The 22,494-nt window shown below is 40.8% G+C and overlaps 1 protein-coding gene and 1 long non-coding RNA gene across 7 annotated transcripts in view; one reads left to right on the plus strand and one right to left on the minus strand.

Annotated features, from left to right (window-relative positions):
• Positions 1 to 8,754, minus strand: part of ATF7IP (activating transcription factor 7 interacting protein) — a 124,026-nt gene extending 115,272 nt beyond the window's left edge. For 4 of the 6 annotated variants that reach the window (XM_061639365.1, XM_061639359.1, XM_061639360.1 and 1 more), the window contains exon 1: positions 8,581 to 8,754. The gene's annotated coding sequence lies outside the window, so the exon portion shown is untranslated. The other 2 variants (XM_061639361.1, XM_061639362.1) reach the window with 1 other exon arrangement.
• A 153-nt stretch (positions 8,755 to 8,907) lies between these two features.
• The window catches only part of LOC133390551 (uncharacterized), a 34,867-nt gene continuing 21,280 nt past the window's right edge, over positions 8,908 to 22,494 (plus strand). Inside the window, exon 1 of the long non-coding RNA XR_009764423.1 lies at positions 8,908 to 9,264. This is a non-coding gene — a long non-coding RNA (uncharacterized LOC133390551). The remainder of the gene's footprint in view (positions 9,265 to 22,494) is intronic.

A 22,494-nucleotide genomic window follows, 5' to 3' on the forward strand; every position in this document is an offset into this window, starting at 1 on the left:
TGAAAAAGACACCCCCAAACACATTTTATGAATGGGACAAATGAATAACATATACAGTGCTAGCCAACACCTATAGTTAGCTGCTGAAACTTAAACCAAGGACACTGAATGGCCTTGGGCAACTTTCTCTCTCAACCTAACCTACCTTGTAGGATTGTGGCATACATAGGCAAACCTTGAAAGAATGACTAAAAACAAATGTGCTAAATAGTTAATTGTTATATGAGTTGATAAAAGAAAATAAAAGTACTCAGAACCAAGTAAATATAGTGGATTGTATCCAAGTCATACTCCAAGCAGACTCAAAGGGCATGACTAACTTAATCCAAGTATGACTTAGTCAGATACAACCCAAAGTGCTCTTATAAGATGGTGAGCTGGTGGTCGTGGACAGCTCATTTTATCTATCAAAGAAACATTTTAATGTGAATATCATTTAAAAATTAGCTTTGAAATTTAACAGATCTGTTCAAATCTATAAAAACAAGTTTATAGCATTTACCCATTTTTTGGATTGCAGTTGCTCTTCCCAGCTTCCCCTTGGGGGGAATCAGGTATTTTAACATGGTTAATCATTTATTAATGATTAATTAACCAGGGCGTGGTCTGAAGGCACATGTTACAGTAACCCTGCTGAAGCTAAGCAGCTTTGGGTATGATCAGCGCATAAAATTTCCTAGGAATCCTTTGTGTGCTGCCTTGATGTTTGTGTGCTGTTCCATGGTGGAAGGAAGGTCGGACATAAATGTAACAAATTAGTTAAGAGGCGCAGGATTACCATTTCAAACATCAGTTATCTGGCAATCTGAATACTACAGAAGCAACAGTAAATGAAGATTAGAAGGCAACATTTCTGGATTTTGTCCACTTGCATCACGGACTTTGGCAACAAAGTACCCAGTACAGCTTCCTAACGTGCAGAACTTCCATGTAATCAAATTGGAACATTTTTGTAGCTTTCTAAAACAACTTACTATATAATAACTGGGTTGGATCTAGACTTAGTTATGCGTGACTAAGCCGATGTTCAACTCTCTTCTTTTTAAAAGAGTTTAAGAACACATCTGAATTCTTACTTATATTAGCAGGTTTGGTGTACTGACTCCACAGCCCTGAATGTGAGAAGCATGAACCAGGGAAAGTTAGAAAATGTCAAGCAAGAAATGGAATGCATCAACATTACAATACTTGGTGTGAGCGAATTAAAATGGACAGGAATGGGACATTTCCAATCAGGCAACTACAAAATATTTTATGCAGGAAATGAGAAATTAAGAAGAAATGGGATTGCTTTAATAGTGAGAAGTGATATAGCATAAGCAATTAGGAGCTACAACGCAAGGTCTGAGCGAGTGATATCAATGAAATTAAATGTGAAACCTATCAATATAACCATCATCCAAGTCTATGCTCCGATGTGAAATGCAGAAGAGGAATTGGAGAGATTTTATGCAGAAGTACAGGAAGCAATTGATCACACACCAAAACAACATGTACTGATAATCATGGGGGATTGGAATGCAGAAGTAGGGAACTGAGAAGAATTAGGAATTGTGGGGAAATGTGGCCTAGGAGACAGAAACGAAACAGGAGAAAGACTTACTGACTTAAAGACTTAATTTGTTTCTTGCGAACACATTTTTTGAACAACCAAACCTTGATTTGACCTCCATAGCCTTTTTAGAGGAACAAAGCTGTGACATTAAATGATTTCAGACTGCTCTAGACTGCCCAATATTAAAATTCAAAAACGTTGCCTTCCTTTCTTCTCAGAAAAATACCAAGAAATAACCACTTCACAAATTCTCAAGTGTGCATTAGCATTCATAGAAAGATATCCAGACAGGTGTATGTTTATGTGATGCAGGACCAATGTAATGACCACACCAAGATTTGGTAAATATATCAGGTCACATTGCAAGAAGATCATTAAAATAAAAATGGATCAAAACAAGTGATGTTTAACTCAGTAAAATTCCTATAATTAAGGGAATCCTGGTCTCACACAGATCAGGGTGCAAGGGGACATGTTAGATTCAATGAGAACCCTAATGTATCATGTATAATGCCAGGTACATGGTTTTTCTAGTAAAATTCCCAGTGCCTTAAATTGTGGGCAACTCTAAACAAAGTACATCACTTTAATTCTACAATAGCTGTATGTATTTGAACTGAAATATTTTATCAGAAAAAAGGAGGATATTAGTGTCGCTTGTATATTCAAAAAATCCAATGTTTATTTGGAAATTATTTTTAATTGGGATGCTTGGCATGACTTCCATTATTTTGTTTAAATTGGAGGAGGGGAGGATGAAGGTGCTCATTCCATACTAAATTTAGCACTGCCAAAGAGCAGTGCATAAGCTATCTATATTCTTTCACAAGTAGTCATAATTATATCTTTGAAACTACCCAGTTTGACTAGTACTGTATCAATTCATGTTACTAATTAACTTTATGAAACAATGCATTTTGTGAAACAGAAAATGTTACATTAAAATATTTTATTATTATTATAATTTATTATTATATCGTGCCCTTCCTCCCAGGAGCCCAGGGCTGCAAACAAGAACACTGAAAACACTCTTAAAACATCTTAAAATAAAACATCTTTTTAAAAAAGGAATTGCTTTAAAAACATCTTAATAAGCAATTCCAACACAAACACCGAGTGGGATAAGGTCTCTACTTCAAAGGATTGTTGAAAGAGGAAGGTCTTCAGTAGGCACTGAAAAGATAACAGAGATGGTTCCTGTCTAATATTTAAGGGGGGGAATTCCAAAAGGTAGGTGGCACAACACTAAAGGTCCACTTCCTATGTTGTGCAGAACAGACCTCCTAATAAGATGGTATCTGCAGAAGGCCCTCACTTGCAGAGTGTAGTGATCGACTGTGTACATAAGGGGTAAGACAATCTTTGGGTATCCTGGTCCCAAGCTGTAAAGGGCTTTGTACATCAAAATCAGAACCAGAAAATACAGCGGAGGAAAATTGCCTCTAACCACTAAGGAAAAACAGACACAAAAATATTCAAGAAGTTGGAAAAGGGGGGGAACTGAAAAAACATTAAGGAAATGTTTTTTTTCAGATTGATTTATAATCGCTGTTGTCATCATTATCATCATCGTGAGTCACTTTTCTCATGAGGTGACCCAAAGCAACTTACATAACTAAAAACAACATAACCCATAAATCCTACAAACCACCTGTGACAATTAAAAACCAAATAAAAAAACACAATTATTAATGTTACACAGGTCCATTTGTGAGTTCTCTTTCTAGAAGAATATATCTTCTATCTATGTATGATAATCTTGGTATCTACATGCTGTTTCTAAGACCAAGAAATATAGTCTTTCTTTGCTTATCACCTTGTTGATAGTTTCTATCACTCTTTTCGTTGTTTTGCAAACTATCCAAGTATGATTTGGTATCTCAAGCCATGCAAAAATTCAGAATTTAACAATGGGCATTCCATTGCCACTCAGCAACCTCAGTTCTCCTTCAGCTGTTTTTGGAGGTCCATCTCCCAAGTTTTTCCCTGTAAAGTTTTTCAGTACTTTTGCAAACTTCAGTGTTTCCACTGACCCCGCCCTCATGTGTGGGTAGGGCCATTTTGACTACATAAGGTTGGATAGTATATGCAACAGAGGCCCTCCAACAAAATGTTACAATATGGAGCACTTTTGTTGAAAGTTACAGCCATTTCATCCAGGGCTGTGGAGTTGGAAGCAATTTTGGGTGGAGTCGGTAGAAATGTACCGACTTTGACTTCAAAATAAAATTAATAATTTAATTGTTTTGTTTTAATGTATTTTAAGGTCTTTTTATGATGTCTTAAAGTGTTTTTAGCATTTCTGTTTGCCGCCCTGGGCTCCTGTTGGGAGGAAGGGCGGGATATAAATCAAATAATAAATAAATAAATAAAATAATATACATTTGCCATTTATGAAGGAGTCGGACAGTAGAAAAATAGAGAAGTCAGAGGTTTGACGTACCGACTCCACAGCCCTGATTTCATCACTCACCTCCCTCAATTTTCCTGGCCTGTCCCCAAGAGTCTGTGCCCACTGAACATGCATTAAGGCCACATGAGTCCCCCCAATTTGGGATTATGGGGCCCAAACTTGTGCCCAATCCCAGTTACATTAAATTCTTTAATTTTTTCATTGATGTCGATGAGCGGCTCTGTCTCTAAATACATTGACATTTAAAAACAGCTTCTATCCAGACAATTAACTGATCTTTTCTTCTCTTTATATATGTTTCTGTCATCCTGTTCCAGCCACTTCATTCTATTCCCCCACCCATCCAGCTGTGTCAGTCTCTCCCTACAATGCATTCTACTGAGTCATTATAGAGTTGGGTGTGGTTTGGGAGGGGGACTTCTGCTTCCATAAAGTTTGTTCCTGCAGATTTTATTTCCAGCTTGCACATACCTCAGCATTACCACAAGTCTGGTGGTACTTTTCTCATGTTGCAGTGGTACAGTTTTGGCTATAAAAGCACAAACATGGAAGGTCTCAGTCTTCAGAACACTCCATATTTTTATTGTCTAGAATTTTTGTGTTTTATTACACAATACGGGCCTTTTGCTTATATAGCATTATTGGCGGCCCACTTCCCCCACTTCTTTTAAACTGTAGAGGTGTCAACTATTAACAATGTGTAGTTGCTTAATCATTACACTTTTAATAAATAAAGATTTGCTACATTTATATCCCTCCCTTTCCTCCAAGGAGCTCAAATGATTCTCCCCTCCCCATTTTATCCCAACAACCACACTCTGAGGTAGGTTAGGCTGAGAGACAGTGACTGGCCCAAGATCACCCGGTAAGCTTCATGGCTAACTCAGGATTCAAACCCAGGTCCCCCAGGTCCTAGTCCAACACTCTAACCACTACACAACAATGGCTTTATAGTGGCCAAAGCTCAATGCAAGTGACCATTTAGGGATGTCGATAGTATAACAGGTTCTACAAACATGTCCAGTCATAACTGCCGCTCTTCTCCACCTCCCTTCCCAGCAAGTTGAAGACTTAAGGAAGGAAAGAGATCATCTCTCGTTTTATGCTGAAGCTTGGAAAAAAGGTAATGAATAGCAGGAGTATCTTACGCTACTCAGAAGAGACTCCTACTTTTCCCTACCTTCTCCAGACCACCCCAATTCCCCTTTGTAAGCCAGGGCAACTTTGGAAAGGGAACTGGCGGCAAACAAAAATAATAGCTAGTGAGTACATCAATCCAAAATTTGTGGTCCTCTAACAAGGATTGTGTGCAAGAAAATGGAAATGGACTACCTTCAAGTCGATCCCGACTTATGGCGACCCTATGAATAGGATTTTCATGAACTTAGTATTTAATGAACAAATGCAACCATTCATTACTAAAAATAGTGTTTTCTTCTTTCTCTTTATTCTCTATTAGTTTAGGAATCAGAAATATTGACTATTAAAGTAGCTCTGAAAAGCCAATTATGTGCTGTGAGTGTTTTAACAAGGAAACAAATTCAAATCCCATCAGCATTGTGGGATAGCTAAATAAAAAGATACACTGGCTGTGATTCAACTGAACAGTCATCTTAAATTTCCTGTGCTGTTGTTGGAAGGAAAGCCCCACTGTAGATTCACTCTGAAATACAAAATATCTGCTAGCTTTCAATATCATAGGAAGGAAAAATTTTTTTTCAACAATTGACACATTAGGAAGAGGAAACCAGCATGCATAGTTTTGTTTCAACTGCAACCCCACCAAAATCTAAAGTAAACTGATAGAACTGATTGACTGAACCTTGCAAGACAGTGTTAGTTATAATAGCAAAGATCAAAGTACAATATAGTCCAAAAATGAGAACACAGTGATCTTTCTTCAGCCATGAGGCTTACTGGGTGTGCCCACACTCATCACGGTCTACCCTACCTTACAGAATTATTGTGAGCATTAAGTAGGAAACATCTCATGCATGCTGCTGTAAATTTCTTGCAGGAAGGGAAGAATAATGAAATGGGACAGGTTAGCAGCCTTTGCAACTGATATTTTCACCTTAATTCCCTTTATTATTTTAGCACTGCATGTTATGTAGTACAGTCCAGATATATAATGCATATATATACTGTCTGTTGTCCTTAAAGTACAAGTAAATGAGAGCATATCACATATTACAAACCATAAATCCTTCTATTTTGTGATTCAGCCACAGTCTCCTGTTGAGTTCATGCAACTGAAAATTAACTTTGTACAGTTTGACTATGAATAAGCTTCCTTAAATAAAGCATCTAGACTTAGAAACATAAGGCAAGATCTTTCCCCATACAGAAACAGCACTGACACATGGAAGTATCAACATGAGACTGTTCTACCCTATTCCACCTCCCCACTCAGAAGTATGGATAGGCCTCAGGCTGTTATGCAGAAGTGGGAGGACCTCCCCCATTTCATTCCAACCCTCCTCCGGCTGCTCAATCAAGGAAATGAAAGGACTGCTTGATAAGAGATATTGAAGACCCACACAGGCTTTCCATTCCCCCATAAACACCTGGTGCATTTGCCCATCTTCCCAAAGAAGGGCAGTGACAGAAGAGTGCTCTTTTATGTCCTATGGTGATCCCTCCACAAGTGTGAACTGTACTTGCGTACATGGAATGATTATGCCTATACTCTGATGCTTCATAAGAGACAGCCATTTTAAGCTTAACAGCATTGAATTCTGCACCACATACATAAACTTGCACCCAGCAAATTATAAACCCCATTCCACTTTGTCCAGAATACAAGTTAGGTTTTTAAAAAAAAAAAAAAAAGATAAAGAAAAAGCCACTCAAGACTATGAAAGGCACCCAGAAGTAGAAAGGGGGGGATCTTACTTGGATTTGGTCGAGGTATAAATCATTTACCAATTTAACCATAACACTTTGGCTAAAAATACAATCGTCCAATAAATACTAGAAATTCTCCATACTCAAATTTTCAAGTCAGTTTTCCACACCTTTAATTTTGCAGTAATTATATGGGGCTCTAACAGGGTCATGCTGACATTAAGCATTTTTATTGCGCTTTTGAGAGTTCAAAGAATTCTGCATATGTTAATCTGCAATGTAAATCTGAGTGACATTCCTCCCAACATTAATTTAATGATGAGTGATATCATGAAGAAAATATACTGATTTATGATGATCTGTATTAAATATGAAAATTAAGACATAGAAGTGATGCTATTATGCAATAGCAAGGTTTTTCTTCCATGTCTTAGTACTCCAGGTACTAAGCATTACTCCTCCCCCTTCCCTTGGACTTTGGCACACCATTTCAACATTGTCCCTGGGATATTTTTATTTTTTACAACAAGAATAAAGGCACACTCCCCAATGAACATGCAAACACCAGCCCACTGCCATGTTGGGCCAACAAAACAGTATCTCATAGTTGCCACCTGCAACACAACTAAAAAGATCTCCAGCATGCACATACAAAAAAACCCATACATATAAATTTGAATATTATTATATGGTCTATGAAGAGGCCACAGAGATCCACAAAATGACTACTCTCCTTATGGGTCATAACTTACAACGTGTACCAGTAGCAAGAAACCTTCTCCATAATCAAATCTGGCAGCTTGTAATCCAGAAAGCAGAATATTGTGTTGTCATTATTTAATACTACCTAAATAACAGCGTTGGTATAAAGGAGGGCCAAGTGAGAGAGAACCACATTTTTAAGAAACGGTCATTTTAGTGTACCATTTGTTTTTACTATATGTTTTGATTTTAGATCACATTTTCTGCTGTAGACTCTGAATATGTTGTATCACGTTCTAAATGAGGACAAAAAGTAATCACTACTGAGTAACTCCACATTTTCATTTCCTACATAAAAATAATCCATCCCATCCTACTTTACTTCCTTCATCCATTTGAATTAAACAATTTTTTAAAAAGTTGACAAAACCACAAGGTCCTGTTAATTGAATTTTAGGAACAGTAGCAACAAACAAGTAAGTCTCTTTAGAAAAAACTACTTACATCCAACCAACTCACATCCACAGACTAAGATTATAAAATAGAACCACTAACCGATTACTCCACAGTCCAGTTTATTCGTCCTCAGTTGCTTAGAATCAAGGAAAATAGCCACCTGCTGAAATCGACAACTCCTCGTGAGCAACAGCAATGCTTTCTCCCTAACCACCAAACGCTACAGAGGAAAGCTTCAGGCGCGCTTATGCACTGCGCATGCTTGGACGCAAGTATTTCCTGCGAACATAAAGAGCTCCTCCTCCTCCTCCTCCCAGCCAGCCAGCCAGCCTGGTAATGCGTGGTTGGGAAAAAGCAACCAGAAATTATTGCTGCGACCAGCACCGAACCACAGAAAGCCTTCAGAGCGGCTGAGATTCAATAGAAACAGGATGCAGAGATTCGAGAGCAAGGAAAAGCCTTTCCTCGTAGCAAAACGCTGCCTGAGGTGACTGACTCCAGTTGCTTTGCGATAAAGTAGCCGCTGGCTGCTGCCGTTTCCGATACAAAGCCTGATTTGTACACAGCGGCCCCGCTCCCTCCCTGTCCTTCAGAGTACGAGTAGTACCTGCGTTTACGAGGTTCTTCGTCACCAGAGCTTTAGCGCTCTACCCACAAGCGCGCCCGTCTGCCGCTACCGCTGCTGATTCAAAAAAACAGAACCTACAGCCTACGCTTGGCCGTTATGCAAATGAGCACCAATCTCTCCTCCCACTCCCTTTTGGCCACACCTTCGGAGAAGCGGGGCCGGATGTGCAAGCTGCGATTTTTCTGCCAGCCAATCCGCATATCGGCCGTTTCAACAGTTATGCAAATGAACCACAATTATTTAGCATTTTGCGTGTGGCTCCGCCCTTCCATGTATTAAAGATATTATTGGTCAGTGCACTCAAGAGTTGATAAGGGATTTAAGGTGGAACGGGAGTTTTTGTTTGTTCTTGGTTTGCTAGTAGGGCAGGGACGGTAGTGCCGACAGCAGGAAAAGGTGGTAGTGTGACTAGTGTTTATACAGTTTATACGAGCTGCTTGCCTGTAACTGTATATTTCAGAATAATGTGGTGCTGGAGAGAAGCTCCATGTTTTAGACCTGTCATTGATAAGTCACTAGTCCTCAGTATCAGTTTCTATTTGCGATTGCTGGATCAACATTTAAAAAGTAAAATAAGGGGTACTGGTATTCTGTAGAGATATAGCATTATAAAATTATTTCCTGTTAGGTTGTGATGTCCTGTAAGAGCAAACAGTATTTCAGGTAAGTTTGCCAGCAACAGCCTTTTCCTTTTCCTTCCATGTGCTATCCCACAAATTTATCACAAGAGTTTATGCCCTTGGCACTAGGTTAATTATAAATATTGATACTGCTAGCTGGTATATTGATTTATTTTCTAAAACTACTTCATTAATTTAATTTCATTGTGACTTGCAAGTTCATCCAAAATTATCGATAGAGTTGCAAGAAGGGTATATTAGGTAATATGGTTTAACTGCTTGAGTAAAATTTACTTAATTATAATTAGAAATAATTATTTGTTACACTGATTTTTTTTTAATTTACAGGTCTCAAAAGTGCATTTTGTTTGTTTGTTTGTTTGAGGAGCTCCTGATTCTTTCGCCTAAGCATTTGTTGGTGAGCTCTCATTCATCCAGCATACGAAATACAGTTTTTAGTGCTCAGCCTTCTTCTCCAGTATTTGCTGGAGATTACATGATTATTTTGACAGACAGCACAATTTCTCACAAATTGCATGGATTGTGGTTGCATGAATTTCATGGGCAGTCGGTGGATGGTTCCTGTGCTGTGCCTTCTGGCTCATTCTGTCAACTTTTTTTTCACTTGTCCTGAGTGTACAAACACACCCATGCTACATAGCTCCAAAAAGGAAGTGCTAATCTGGCAATATATTAAAAAGAGGGGGTTGGGAATATGATGCAACTCATAGCTGCTCAAATTTGTTCATCCCTGCACGAGGGAGGGCTAAACAGAACAGTTACTCCTCTACAGATCTTGTGTGGTATTTCACCACACCCTTTCCAGTTTTATGCATACTGGTCTCTCAATTCCCTTTCCCCACACATCTCACCTACAGAACTGCCTGTAGCAATGCTGTTGTAAGCTGTTCTGAAGATCATGCTAGGATAAATTCAGTACAGTTAGGAAGCTGTGTGAGTGTACAGCGCTAGCAGAAAATAGATTTTGGTTACAGTGGTTGATCTTCTGGAAAATACTTGAGAATCATAATTCCTGGCAGGTGCAGTATCAGATCAGCACTCCTGGCTGGGCTGCCCAATTGTGTACAGATGTATGAATCCCTCTGAGAACAATGCTTTCTTTTGTCAGCCATTACATGTTGAATTTTATCACCATTTAGAGACCTGCAAGCATAACAAAAGAATGTATTCTTACTTCTGTATTTGCAATCCTCACAAACCAATTCAATCTGGAGAGTAGAGGTCTCTCACAATCAGTTCTCAAGTTGGGCAGGAAAATGCTCCAGTCAGGGACTCCTTTGTGGGTGGGTTTTAAATATGTAATAATGAGTTGTGCAATGATTATTTAATTTATCAAATGGTTTTAATGATGTGTGTTTAGGCTGAACATTTAGAATTCAGTTGATAATGATTGTAGCCTGTTCTATTGACTGCTGGAAAAAAACCCTTAGAATCTTGCCCGAAGTAAGGCTTGCACTCTGGGATGAAAAGCCTTTTTAGAATCTGGGTAGAGAGAAAGAGAAAGAGTTTCTGTTGAGAAGTGACAGTTGAGGGGGGAGGGAGGAGAGTGAGAGTGATGGAACAAGATTTATTATGAGAGACTTAAGTGGATAATTGATCTTTATGTTGAAGGAAAAGTTACAACAGCAAAATGATTACATTTAAAATTATAGAAACAAAATAGCAAAACTTGCTACATTAAAAATTACACTGGTTGTGGGGCATTAAGATTTGGTACAATTCCCCCTACACTAACAGGTTGCCAGATATGCCACTGCTATGACAGGTAAACCAGTGGCCACCATCCCAATACACCAGCAGAACCCTGCCCAGCAGAGCTTTTTCTACAAGTGAAGATATGCCAGCAAATGGCTAAAACAGGGCAGAGTTGTGGGCAGGATGTGAATACACAAGGGAGGAGCACTCTTGCGTTAAATCCTATATGCCTTCAATCCATGGCAACATTTCCTTTTCAATGGAAGGGAAGAAAAAAAGTAACCACCTCCCACGTCCACAACTGTCAAATCTGTATCTCCTTGACAGAGAATAGGACATGGTGTAACTCAGCACCCAATCACAATGTACTATCAGCAGTATATGTAGGAACGTAAGAACAACCTTTTCACACAGTGGACACCTAGATGCCTATAAGAAGCCCACATGCGGGACCTACGCGCTAAAGCACTCCCAACTTGTGATTCCTAGTAACTGGTATATTCTCTCTCTCTCTCTCTCTCTCTCTCACACACACACCCACCCACCCACCCACCCACCCACACACACACACGAGAGAGAGAGAGAGCGCGCTTCTGACACTGGAGGTTTATGTATTTCATTTCTATTTATCTTGTGATCCAAGGGGCCCAGGGTGGCAAACAACAGATTAACAAATTAATACAATTAAAATATAATCAAACCTATTTAAAAAATCTGAAAGCATGAAGAACCAGTCACATACCCTCACAGCTAATAATTTCGAGTTTGGTGGAAACAGTATTTTTCAGCCATCAAGTGCCTGAGTGAACAAGAATATTTTTAAATTCCTCCTGAATTTTAATGAAAGAGACACACGTACCTCATCAGGGATGGTATTCCACAAATGGGGGACTGTCACTAAGAAGGCCCTATCATGGATCAGCACCAACAGGCGACACCCAGCACCAACAGATCCTCCCCTGTTGAATATAGGGCCCAAGATGGCTGATATACGGGAAGGCTCTCTTTTAGGTACTTGGGTCCAAGCAGCTATGTACACTGGTACCAATTGTTTTAATGGGCCTGGTAGCTCACTGGCAGCCAATGCAGAGCATTCAGGACTATTGACACATAGTTCTATTAGGCTACCCCACTAACCAACCTAGCATCTACATTCTGCACTATCTGCAGCTTCCGGATCATCTTCAAGTGTAGAGTGCATTGCAGTAGTCCAAGTAAGAGGTCATTAGAGAATAGACCACTGAGCAGTGGTGTACCAAGAGGAGAGCAGTGGGAGTGGTCCGCCCTGGGTGCAGGCAATAAGGGGGTGCTGTCCTGGCCAGAGGAGGAGGCAGCCTCTCGACGGGGACATGCTCACCACCACCTGTCCTGCTCCTGCTGCCACTACCGCGGTCAGCCTTGGCCGGGCCAGCGCTCAGGTGCTGCCTGCTGGAGGTTCAGGGGAGCTATGCCACAGCTGCTGCAGTGTGGCAGGTGCGGCGACCTGGCAAGGAGCGTCTGCACCGTGGTGGGCTGCGGGTGAATAGGAGGCTTGCTTCAGATCACAACAAGCAGCCTCTGCCGGCGGGCACCAAGCGGGCCCAGCACTGGGTGGTGGCGTGAGGGGTGTGCTGGGGCTGCTGGCGGGGGGGGGGTCATCCAAAGCCCTGCTCAGCCAGGAAGCTCTCTGGGTGACCTCAGGCCCGTCGCTCAGCCAGCAACAGGGTTAGGAAGCTGCCTTCTATGGTCCATCTAGCTCAGGACTCTCTGGACTGACTGGCAGCAGCTCTCCGGCGTGCCAGGCAGGGGAGGTTCCCAGCCCTGCCTGGAGATGCCACTGGGGACTGAACGGGGAGGAGGTGGCTTCTGCATGCAAAGCCGGGGCTGTACCGCTTAGGGGAGAACGTTGTGTGCCACCTGGGGCTCCTCGAAAGAAAGGCAGGGGATTCATGTAGTAACAAATCCACAATTAAAAATTCCCATCAGGGCTTCTGGCTTTTCAAGAACCGCGCTGTGTCACTGCAGTCCAGAGCCCTGAGAAGGAGCTGCTTTGCTTTCAGGTGTGCAGACACAGGTATTACCATTCTTGCCCCAGAGATCCACTGCACGTGTAAACCTGCAAAGCTGAGCTTTGTCATAGAGAGAGTAAGAAAGAGCCTAAGAACATTTGAAGTGCCCGGCTGCTGGACCAGGCCAAAGTCGTGCCTTGTAGCCATGGGCAGCCTTTATCCTCCATGCACTTGTCCAGCCCCTGTTTAAAGCCACCCAAGTTGGTGGCCATCACTGCCTCGCATGGGAGCAAACACCCTAGTCTAACTATGGGCTGTATGAAGAAGGACTTTATTTCCTGGCTCCCCACATTGCCTCCCCTGACCCCAGGGACAAGGGGAAGCAGAGCTGGGCGACTTCAGCATACTGCTGAGACTGAGCGTAAGATCCCCTGGGGACCTCCCTGCAGCGGCTTCGTAATGGGTGTTGAAAAGCAAGGGGCCCAGATGGAGCCCTGCGTGACACTACCGCTGAAACGCCTTGGGGTCAAACAGAAGCCCCCCCTCAATGCCACAATCTGAAACCAGCCCTGCAAGTCTGGGCGGAATGACTATTCATCATCGAGCCTCCAGCTCCCGATGCACAGAGAAGAGCCGGTGAGATACCATCACCGATGGTGTCAAATGCTGCTGTGGGGTCCAGAAGAATCAAGAGGATGCCCCATACCTGTTGTGTAAATTTGTATAGATATTAGCAGAGATTGTCAACAGTCTGAAATGTGTGTGTGCCTGTGTGTGTATTTACCTGTTGTTGTTATGTGCCTTCAAGTCAACTACGTCTTATGGCGACCCTATGAATCAGTGATCTGCAACAGCATCTGGCATGAGTCACCCTGTTCAGATCTTGTAATTTCAGGTCTGTGGCTTCCTTTATGGAATCAATCCATCTCTTCTTTGACCTTCCTCTTTTTCTACTCCCTTGTTTTTCCCAGCATTATTGTCTTTTCTAGTGAATCAGCTCTTCTTATTATGTGTCCAAAGTATGATAACCTCAGTTTCATCATTTTAGCTTCTAATGGTAATTCTGGTTTAATTTGTTCTAACACCCAATTATTTGTCTTTTTCGCAGTCCATGGTATGCGCAAAGCTCTCCTGCAACACCACATTTCAAATTAGTGGATTTTTCTCTTATCCGCTTTTTTCACTGTCCAACTTTCACATCCATATATAGAGGTCGGGAATACCATGGTCTGAATGATCCTGACTTTAGTGTTCAGTGATACATCTTTGCATTTGAGGACCTTTTCTAGTTCTCTCATAGCTGCCCTCCCCAGTCCTAGCCTTCTTGTGATTTCTTGACTATTGTCTCCATTTCGGTTAATGACTGTGCCAAGGTATTGATAATCCTTGACAAGTTCAATGTCCTCATTGTCAACTTTAATGTTACACAAATCTTCTGTTGTCATTACTTCAGTCTTTTTGATGTTCAGCTGTAGTCCTGCTTTTGTGCTTTCCTCTTTAACTTTCATCAGCATTCATTTCAAATCATTACTGGTTTCTGCAAGTAGTATGGTATTGTCTGCATATCTTAAATTGTTGATATTTCTCCCTCCAATTTTCACACCTCCTTCATCTTGGTCCAATTCCGCTTTCCGTATGATATGTTCTGCGTATAGATTAAATAAATAGCATGATAAAATACACCCGTCTCACACCCTTTTCAGTCACACCAATCAGTTTCTCCATATTCTGTCCTTACCGTAGCCTCTTGTGCAGAGTATAGGTTGCGCATCAGGACAATCAGATGCTGTGGCACCCCATTTCTTTTAAAGCATTCCATAGTTTTTCATAATCTATGCAGTCAAAGGCTTCGCTGTAATCTGTAAAGCACAGGGTGATTTTCTTCTGAAATTCCTTGCTCCATTCCATTATCCAATGTATGTTTGCAATATGATCTCTGGTGCCTCTTCCCTTTCTAAATCCAGCTTGTCCTTTGTTCTTCCCCAGTAGCTTGGTGAGTGCCTTCTGACCTGGAGGTCTCATCTTCTAGCACCATCTCATGTTGCATTTTGGATACTCTGTTCATAGGGTTTTCGTGGTAAGAGGTATTCAGAGGTGGTTTACCATTGCCTTCCTCTGAGTTTGGATGCATCTTAGTCTGGTGTCTCAGCTTTGACCATTCCGCCTTGGGTGCCCCTGCTTGTAATCTAGCCTCTTGGTCTAGACTCCTGATGGCATTGCTCTCAGCTTATTCAACACTTTCATACCCCCTCACCACGTTAAGGTGTGCATCCTAGTGTGCATCCTAATAACAGGCTTTTCCCTGCATTGAGATTAGGGTTGCCAGGCTCAGGGCCTGAGAATGATTCTGGATCTTTAAGAGAAGAGAAAATTCAGCCAAGTGCAGATTTTCTTGCAACACTGTAATGGGAAAAAACACAAGGTGAAATTCTCCCTTCCCCCTGCACAACTTTTAAAGATACAGAAGACCTTTTGGTTGCCAAGCCCAGCCTCCCAGAGGTGTTCTGTATCTTTAAAACAGAGTGCGAACTTTGAGGTGTAATATTTTTGTTTGGCAAGTGCAAATTTCTTTTCTGGCCATTATTATTATTTGTTTCATTTCATGATTATTACTGAAAATAATTTTGTCATATAGAGGAGGGGGTGTTAAAAATGATCAGCTCCGGGTGTCAAATACGCAAGTTACGCCACTGCTACTGAGGCCAGGCTTTTCCAGCTCAGAATGGCCAAAGTTGATGAACCAGCCTAAGCTGGACATAAGCACTCCTTGCCACAGAAAGTACTCCAAAGTACAAACCTGTTCCTTCAGGGATAGTCTATGCTCTCCCAGGACAGGACATCCACCTAATTTCTGGAAATGGGAATCACCCACATACAGCACCAGAGGATTCAACTTTAGTCTGTTGGCCCCCATCCAGGCCATCACTGCTTCCAGGGGCTAACCCAACACCTTCACAGCTTTTCCTGATTCAGATGGGATAGAAAAATGGTGCTGCATGTCATCAGCAAACTGATGAGGCTATGCTCCAAATCATTTGATGATAGTTCCCAACAGTTTCATATAGAAGTTTAATAGCATAAAAGACAAAATGGAAGCCTTGCAGGACCCCACAGCTCAGAAGTCTTGATGCAGAGCAACAGTCCCCTAGTACTACTTTCTTGTAATAACCTTGCACGTTGGAGCCTTTGTTCCAGAAGGGCACCATGATCAATGGTGTCAAAAGTTGCTGAGAGATCAAGAGGAACCAACAGGGTTACACTCCCCTGACTCCCTCCCAATAAAGGTCATAAATCAGGACAACTAACAATGTTTCAGTGCTAAAACCGGCCCTGAAACCACACTAAAATGAATCTAGATCATGATGAGGAATTGGATCCAGCAAACAGTCTGGATCCTTTTTTTCACACAACCCTGTGGGCCACATGTGATGAGTGGGTGGGGCCATCCAACTGTTAAATGCCTGACATCAGGTGACCTGTTTCTGGCCATGCAATTTGAAATCAACCCATAAAGGCAAAACAGTCTGCAAAGTACCTGTGATCAGCAGATTGCCTGCACTTGAGAATCAAAGGGCTTCCCAAATGACAACAATCAATTGATTGTTCAGCTTTCACAGAGGTTTGTAGGCACTACCAATCAACTGATTGGTGGTGCTTCAAAGCCCTTTTCATTCAAGTGCCACCTTTACTTGTCCCACACCAAATGTTATATGTGTCAGGTGCAGGCAGAGCTTTGAAGTAATTAGTTACAAAAAACAAATTACTTGTAATTCATTACTTTTTTGAGGAATGAGTGGGTAATTCCTTTATGTTTTAATTGTAATAGAACGAGGAGTAATTTTATTACTTTTGAGGAGTAATTGTAATGTTTCTAGCATTACTTTTGGGCATTACTGGGGGGGGGGGAAGCAGGGGAAGTCTTCTACTCCTCTGATTTGTGGATGAAAATCATGTGCCTCAAACTGGACTTCTGTGCAGCTTCGTTCTTCCCTTGTGCTCTGTGAGTGGGTAGGAGGTGACGAAGGAAGAGGTGGAGAGCGAGATGGGGGTGGAGTGGAGAAAACAATTGTTTTTAAAAATGGGTGGTGATGGAGAAGAATGGAGAGGAGGGAGAAAGGAGCCAGAGGGAAGAACATGGATGAAGGAGAAGGAGGCAGCAGCAGAATGGAGATAAAGAACTGTGAAGATTAAAGATGACTGTGTGTGTGTGTGTACTGTGCTTGCCCTTGGCACACAAAGTGGCCTCCGCTGGCCTCTCTGGCTACTTTGCTGAGTTTGCAGTGTTTTAATTTTTATGCATCTCAAGGGAAAATGTTTGCTTGGATAGGTGTCGCTTGGATAGGTGTCCCTTAGTTGGGGGCAGGGCAGGGTCTGGTGGTTAAGTGAGACAGATTCTGCTTGCTGGCTGAGAATGGGTGTGTGTGGGGGGATTGCATTTGGTTTCACATGCAAAGATCTCAGGGGTGGCCTCTGCCCCCCTTCCCGCCTCCCTTACCAGCGGTAGGGATGGCTGAGAATTTTGATTCAGTTTGCATTTCAAGCAGATATTATCAAATTCGCACTTTTCAAAACAATATGAGAACCGAAATGCAGCCATCCTTCAAAATTTGCATTTATTAGGATTTTGGGATGTGGTTCACTAACTAAACAACATTTACAAAAATGCATATATTAGTGGAAAGTGTGCATAAAAATGAATACATGAGTGAAAATAACATGCAACAAGGCATGAAATGATGAGAAATGGCTTGGTCAAAACTGCCTACAAAAATATGTTTATTTGGAGAAATTTACACTAAAATGGTGGAGAATTTTCATGAGGATTTAAAAAAAAATTCACAGATTGCTGCAGAAATGTAGAGAACTGAATTTAACACTGGAAAACTTATAAACTGAAAGAACCGAAACAGATCTTTCCATCCCTAACCAGCAGAGAGACCACCACTGCTATCTTATGGATAAAAAGAATTCTATTACCTCAGTGTGTGTGTGTGTATTTATTTTTAATGTTGTTTTAGGTGACTTAGGTGTGCAGCAGCCAGGGCCAGCACCTTGTAGGCACTCTAGTTTTTTTAAAAAGTAACTTAACTGTAATTGTAGTACTTACTTTTGAGTAACAGTAAACTAATCAATTCCTTTCAGAACAATTGTAATTGTAATGGTAATTTATTCCTTTTGGGGGCCATGTAATAGTAATAGTAATTTATTCCTTTTTAAAATTAATCTTCCAAGCTCTGGGTGTAGGGCAGTTGAACATGCCTTGGCTGAAACTGCCTCATGGGCCAAATTTTGTATGTGGGGAGAGGGCTCGTAGGTTTCATTAGGCCCATCAGCTAGAGTGATCTAGATAATCTGCTTCTTCCACACATATCTGCAGCTGGCCAACCTCTAGCCTCTCAGTCATATACATCTGCAAATCTATTTATTTATTTATTGTATTTATATACCGCCCCATAGCCGAAGCTCTCTAGGCGGTTTACAATAACTAAAAACATTAAAAACAAATATACAAATTTAAAAATACATCTTTAAAAAACAATTTAAAGCACAATTTAAAACAAAGCTACATATAATCTACATATAAATTACTACAGATCATGTTTTTTAATAATGGGGGAGGCTTTTGGTGTTGCTATTATTAATTAGTTATAAATTAGAAACCCTTTCTTTTCTACCAAAAAGTTACCCCAAGATCTACTAGTAGATATGGATTCACATTTTACCCATCCCTCCTGTAGAGTACAGGAAGAGTACAGACATGTAGCACAGAATTGCAGGGATGGTGTCAGGAAGGTTAAAACTGAAAATGAGCTGAGGTCAGCGACGGATGCTAAAAGCAACAAAAAAGCTTTCTTCAGGTATGTCCATAGTAAAAGACAGAGAAAAGAAATGGTTCAGTTCAGCTACTCAATGAGGATGGCAAAATGATAACAGATGACAAAGAAAAGGCAGAAGTGCTCAATTCCTACTTTGACTCAGTCTTCTCCCAAAAAAGGCCCTATAATCCTCCTGGCAAACATTGAACTACATGTTGAAGGGGCAGGATTGCAGTTTGAGATTGTTGGACAAATGGTAAAGGAATACCTAATTACTTTGAACAAATTCAAATCTCTAAGGCCTGATGAATTGCATCCTAGAGTAATGAAGGATCTTGCTGAAGAACTCTCAGAACCACTGTCTATTATCTTTGTGAAATCATGAATCATAGGTGAAGTGCTGGATGTCTGGAGGAGGGCTAATGTCCCTATCTTCAAAAGGGTCAAAAAGGAGGAACCTGGGAACTACCGACCAGCCACTCTGACATCAGTCCCTGAGAAAATTCTGAAGCAGATTATAAAGTTGTTAATCTATAAGTACCTTGAAAACAATGCAGTGATTCCCAGAAGCCAGAATGGATTTGTCAAGAACAAATCATGCCAGACTAATCTTATCTCATATTTTGATTGGGTAATCTCCCTGGTAGATTGTGGGAATACTGTGGACATAATATATCTGTATTACAGCAAACCACCTCTGAATACCTCTTACCACGAAAACCCTATGAACAGAGTATCCAAAATGCAAAATGAGGTAGTGCTGGAAGATGAGACTCCCAGGTCAGAAGGCACTCAGCAAGCTACTGAGGAAGAACTAAGGACAAGTACGAGTAGCGCTGTGACTAATGACGCAGCTGGGTCAAAGCCGAAAAGAAGCCCAGAGGCTGATGCACACAGATGCGAAAGGAGAGTCCGGAGTTGTACGACGCACACAATAGGAACATGGAATGTGAGAAGCATGAACCAGGGAAAGTTAGAAATTGTCAAGCAAGAAATGGAACACATCAACGTTACAATACTTGGTGTGAGTGAATTAAAATGGACAGGAATGTGACATTTTCAATCAGGCAACTACAAAATACTTTATGCAGGAAATAAGAAATCAAGAAGAAACGGTTGCTTTAATAATGAAAAGTGATGTAGCAAAAGCAATTAGGAGCTACCACGCAAGGTCTAAGTGAGTGATATCAATGAGATTAAATGGGAAACCTATTCACATAAGCATCATCCAAGTCTATGCTCCAATGTCAAATGCAGAAGAAGAAGAACTGGAGAGATTTTATGCAGTACAGGAGGAAATTGATCACACACCAAAACAAAATGTCATGATAATCATGGGGGACTGGAATGCAAAAGAAAGAAACAGAGAAGAACTAGGAATTGTGGGGAAATGGGGCTTAGGAGACAGAAATGAAGCAGGAGAAAGACTTATTGAATTCTGTGAAGCCAATAAATTGTTTTTTGCAAACACATTCTTTGAGCAACCGAAAAGATGACTGTACACGTGGCCATCACTAGATAGTCAGTATAGGAATCAAATTGATTATATAATTGGCAACAGAAGATGGAGAAGTTCCATACCTTGTGCAAAAACAAGACCAGGAGCAGACTGTGGTACAGATCATGAACTGGTCGTATTGAAAACCAGAGTAAAGCTAAAGAGGAAGAACAAAGCAATCATAATGCCAAAATACGATTTAAATAACATCCCAGAAGAATATAAAGATCAAATAAGGAACAGATTTGAGGCTTTAAACTTAGTCGATAAAGAACCAGAAGAACTATGGAGTGAAGTCAGAGACATTATCAGGGAAGAATGCAAAAAGACAATACCTCTAGTTAAAAAGACAGAAAGACCTCGATGGATGACTGACGAAACTCTTAAAATGGTTAAACAGAGAAGGAAAGAAAAGCAAAAGGAGATAAAAACACGGTCAGAACCCTAAATGCAACAATACAGCGACTAGTACGCAGAGACAAAGAAAACTATTACAATAGTTATCGTATAGAAATAAAGAGGACAACAAAAAGGGAAGAACAAGAGCCCTATTCAAAAAGATTAAGAGAAATGAAAGGGAAATTTAAACGAAGGGTAGGGATGTTGAATAATCAACTGACTGACCGAGATTAAATAAAAGGAAGATGGAAGCAATACACTGAAGAACTCTATCAAAAAGACGCAAGGATGACAGATTAATTCACGGAGGAACCATATGATGAAGAACCAGAAATCTTAGAATGTGAGGTGAAAGCTGCTCTTAAAATACTCGGAAGAAACAAATCACCAGGAATAGATGGCATACCAATAGAGTTGCTACAAGCTACTGAAACGGAATCTGTCCAAATTCTGACAAACATTTGTCAAGAAATATGGAAGACAAAACAATGGCCCAGACTGGAAGTGTTCAATATATATCCCAATTCGAAAGAAAGGGGATCCCAGGGAATGCAGTAATTATCGAACTATTGCCTTAACATCCCATGCAAGTAAAGTAATTCTCAAGATGCTACAACAAAGACACTTACCATATATGGAGCAAGAAATGCCAAATGTCCAAGCTGGATTTAGAAAGGGAAGAGGCACCAGAGATCATATCGCAAACATAGGCTAGATAATGGAACGGACAAGGAATTTCAGAAGAAAATCACCCTGTGCTTTATAGATTACAGCAAAGCCTTTGACTGTGTAGATCATAAAAAACTATGGAATGCTTTAAAAGAAATGGGGGTGCCACAGCATCTGATTGTCCTGATGCGCAACCAATACTCTGCACAAGAGGCTACTATAAGGACAGAATATGGAGAAACCGATTGGTTCCCAATAGAAAAGGGTGTGAGACGGGTGTATTTTATTACCCTAATTGTTTAATCTATACACAATCAATCAAATTTATTGCCAGACCATAGGCCAACACAACATTAAAAACATTTTAAAATTCTCTGTTTAAGCAAGTATTTAAACAAAACCTCTATCATTAGTAAAAAATATATATTAAAACTCACAGGGTATTACAATAAAACTGTAAAACAGTAAAATCTCTAGAGTCCAAGATCATTTAAATGTTTGGCCCTTAGTTTTTGGGCAGCAAAGGCAAAATGGGCCACCTTGTAGGTGACTCAAAAGTCATTGTCGGCAAGAAGAAAGGAAACAGTTTGGGCAACATCACAAGTTCCTAGACAGTTGATCAAGGGTTCAAGATATTTGGATCTTTGGTGGATGTAAAGTGGACAATCAAGTAAGTAGTGGGGCAAATCTTCCACCTTTCCTGATTGGCAGATGCACCATCGCTGGTCCCACAGGGATTGGAGATAACGGCCAGTAGTAATGGCACTGGGCATTGTCTGAAATCTGAGGGCTGTAAAAGCATGTCTTAAGTGCACAGATTGAAGATTCGACAAATATTCAGCCCTTGAGTGATCATATTTATATGTGCCATACCACTTTGCAAACTTGGGAGTTAAGAATGGCTAGCCTATCCATCCATATACTATGTTGTGCTATCTGTACTCGGATTTTAAATTTGTTCAATTGAGAGGGGGACTGTGGTGTAATATAATATTGATGGTAAATATTCAGGGATCTCAAGTTCCAGAATCTGTCCATCATGGCCTGATCAAAACAGGCCTTCACCAGAATCTTAGTTGGTGCATTAGTTAGTGAAGACCAGAATGTTAACAGGGTCTTATGTATGTGGGCACTGATTGGTAACAGGCCACATTCAGTTCGTAGAAGGGCAGTAGGAGAGCCGGGGG

The sequence above is a fragment of the Rhineura floridana genome, chromosome 8, assembly GCF_030035675.1.
Source record: "Rhineura floridana isolate rRhiFlo1 chromosome 8, rRhiFlo1.hap2, whole genome shotgun sequence".
NCBI lineage: Eukaryota > Metazoa > Chordata > Lepidosauria > Squamata > Rhineuridae > Rhineura > Rhineura floridana.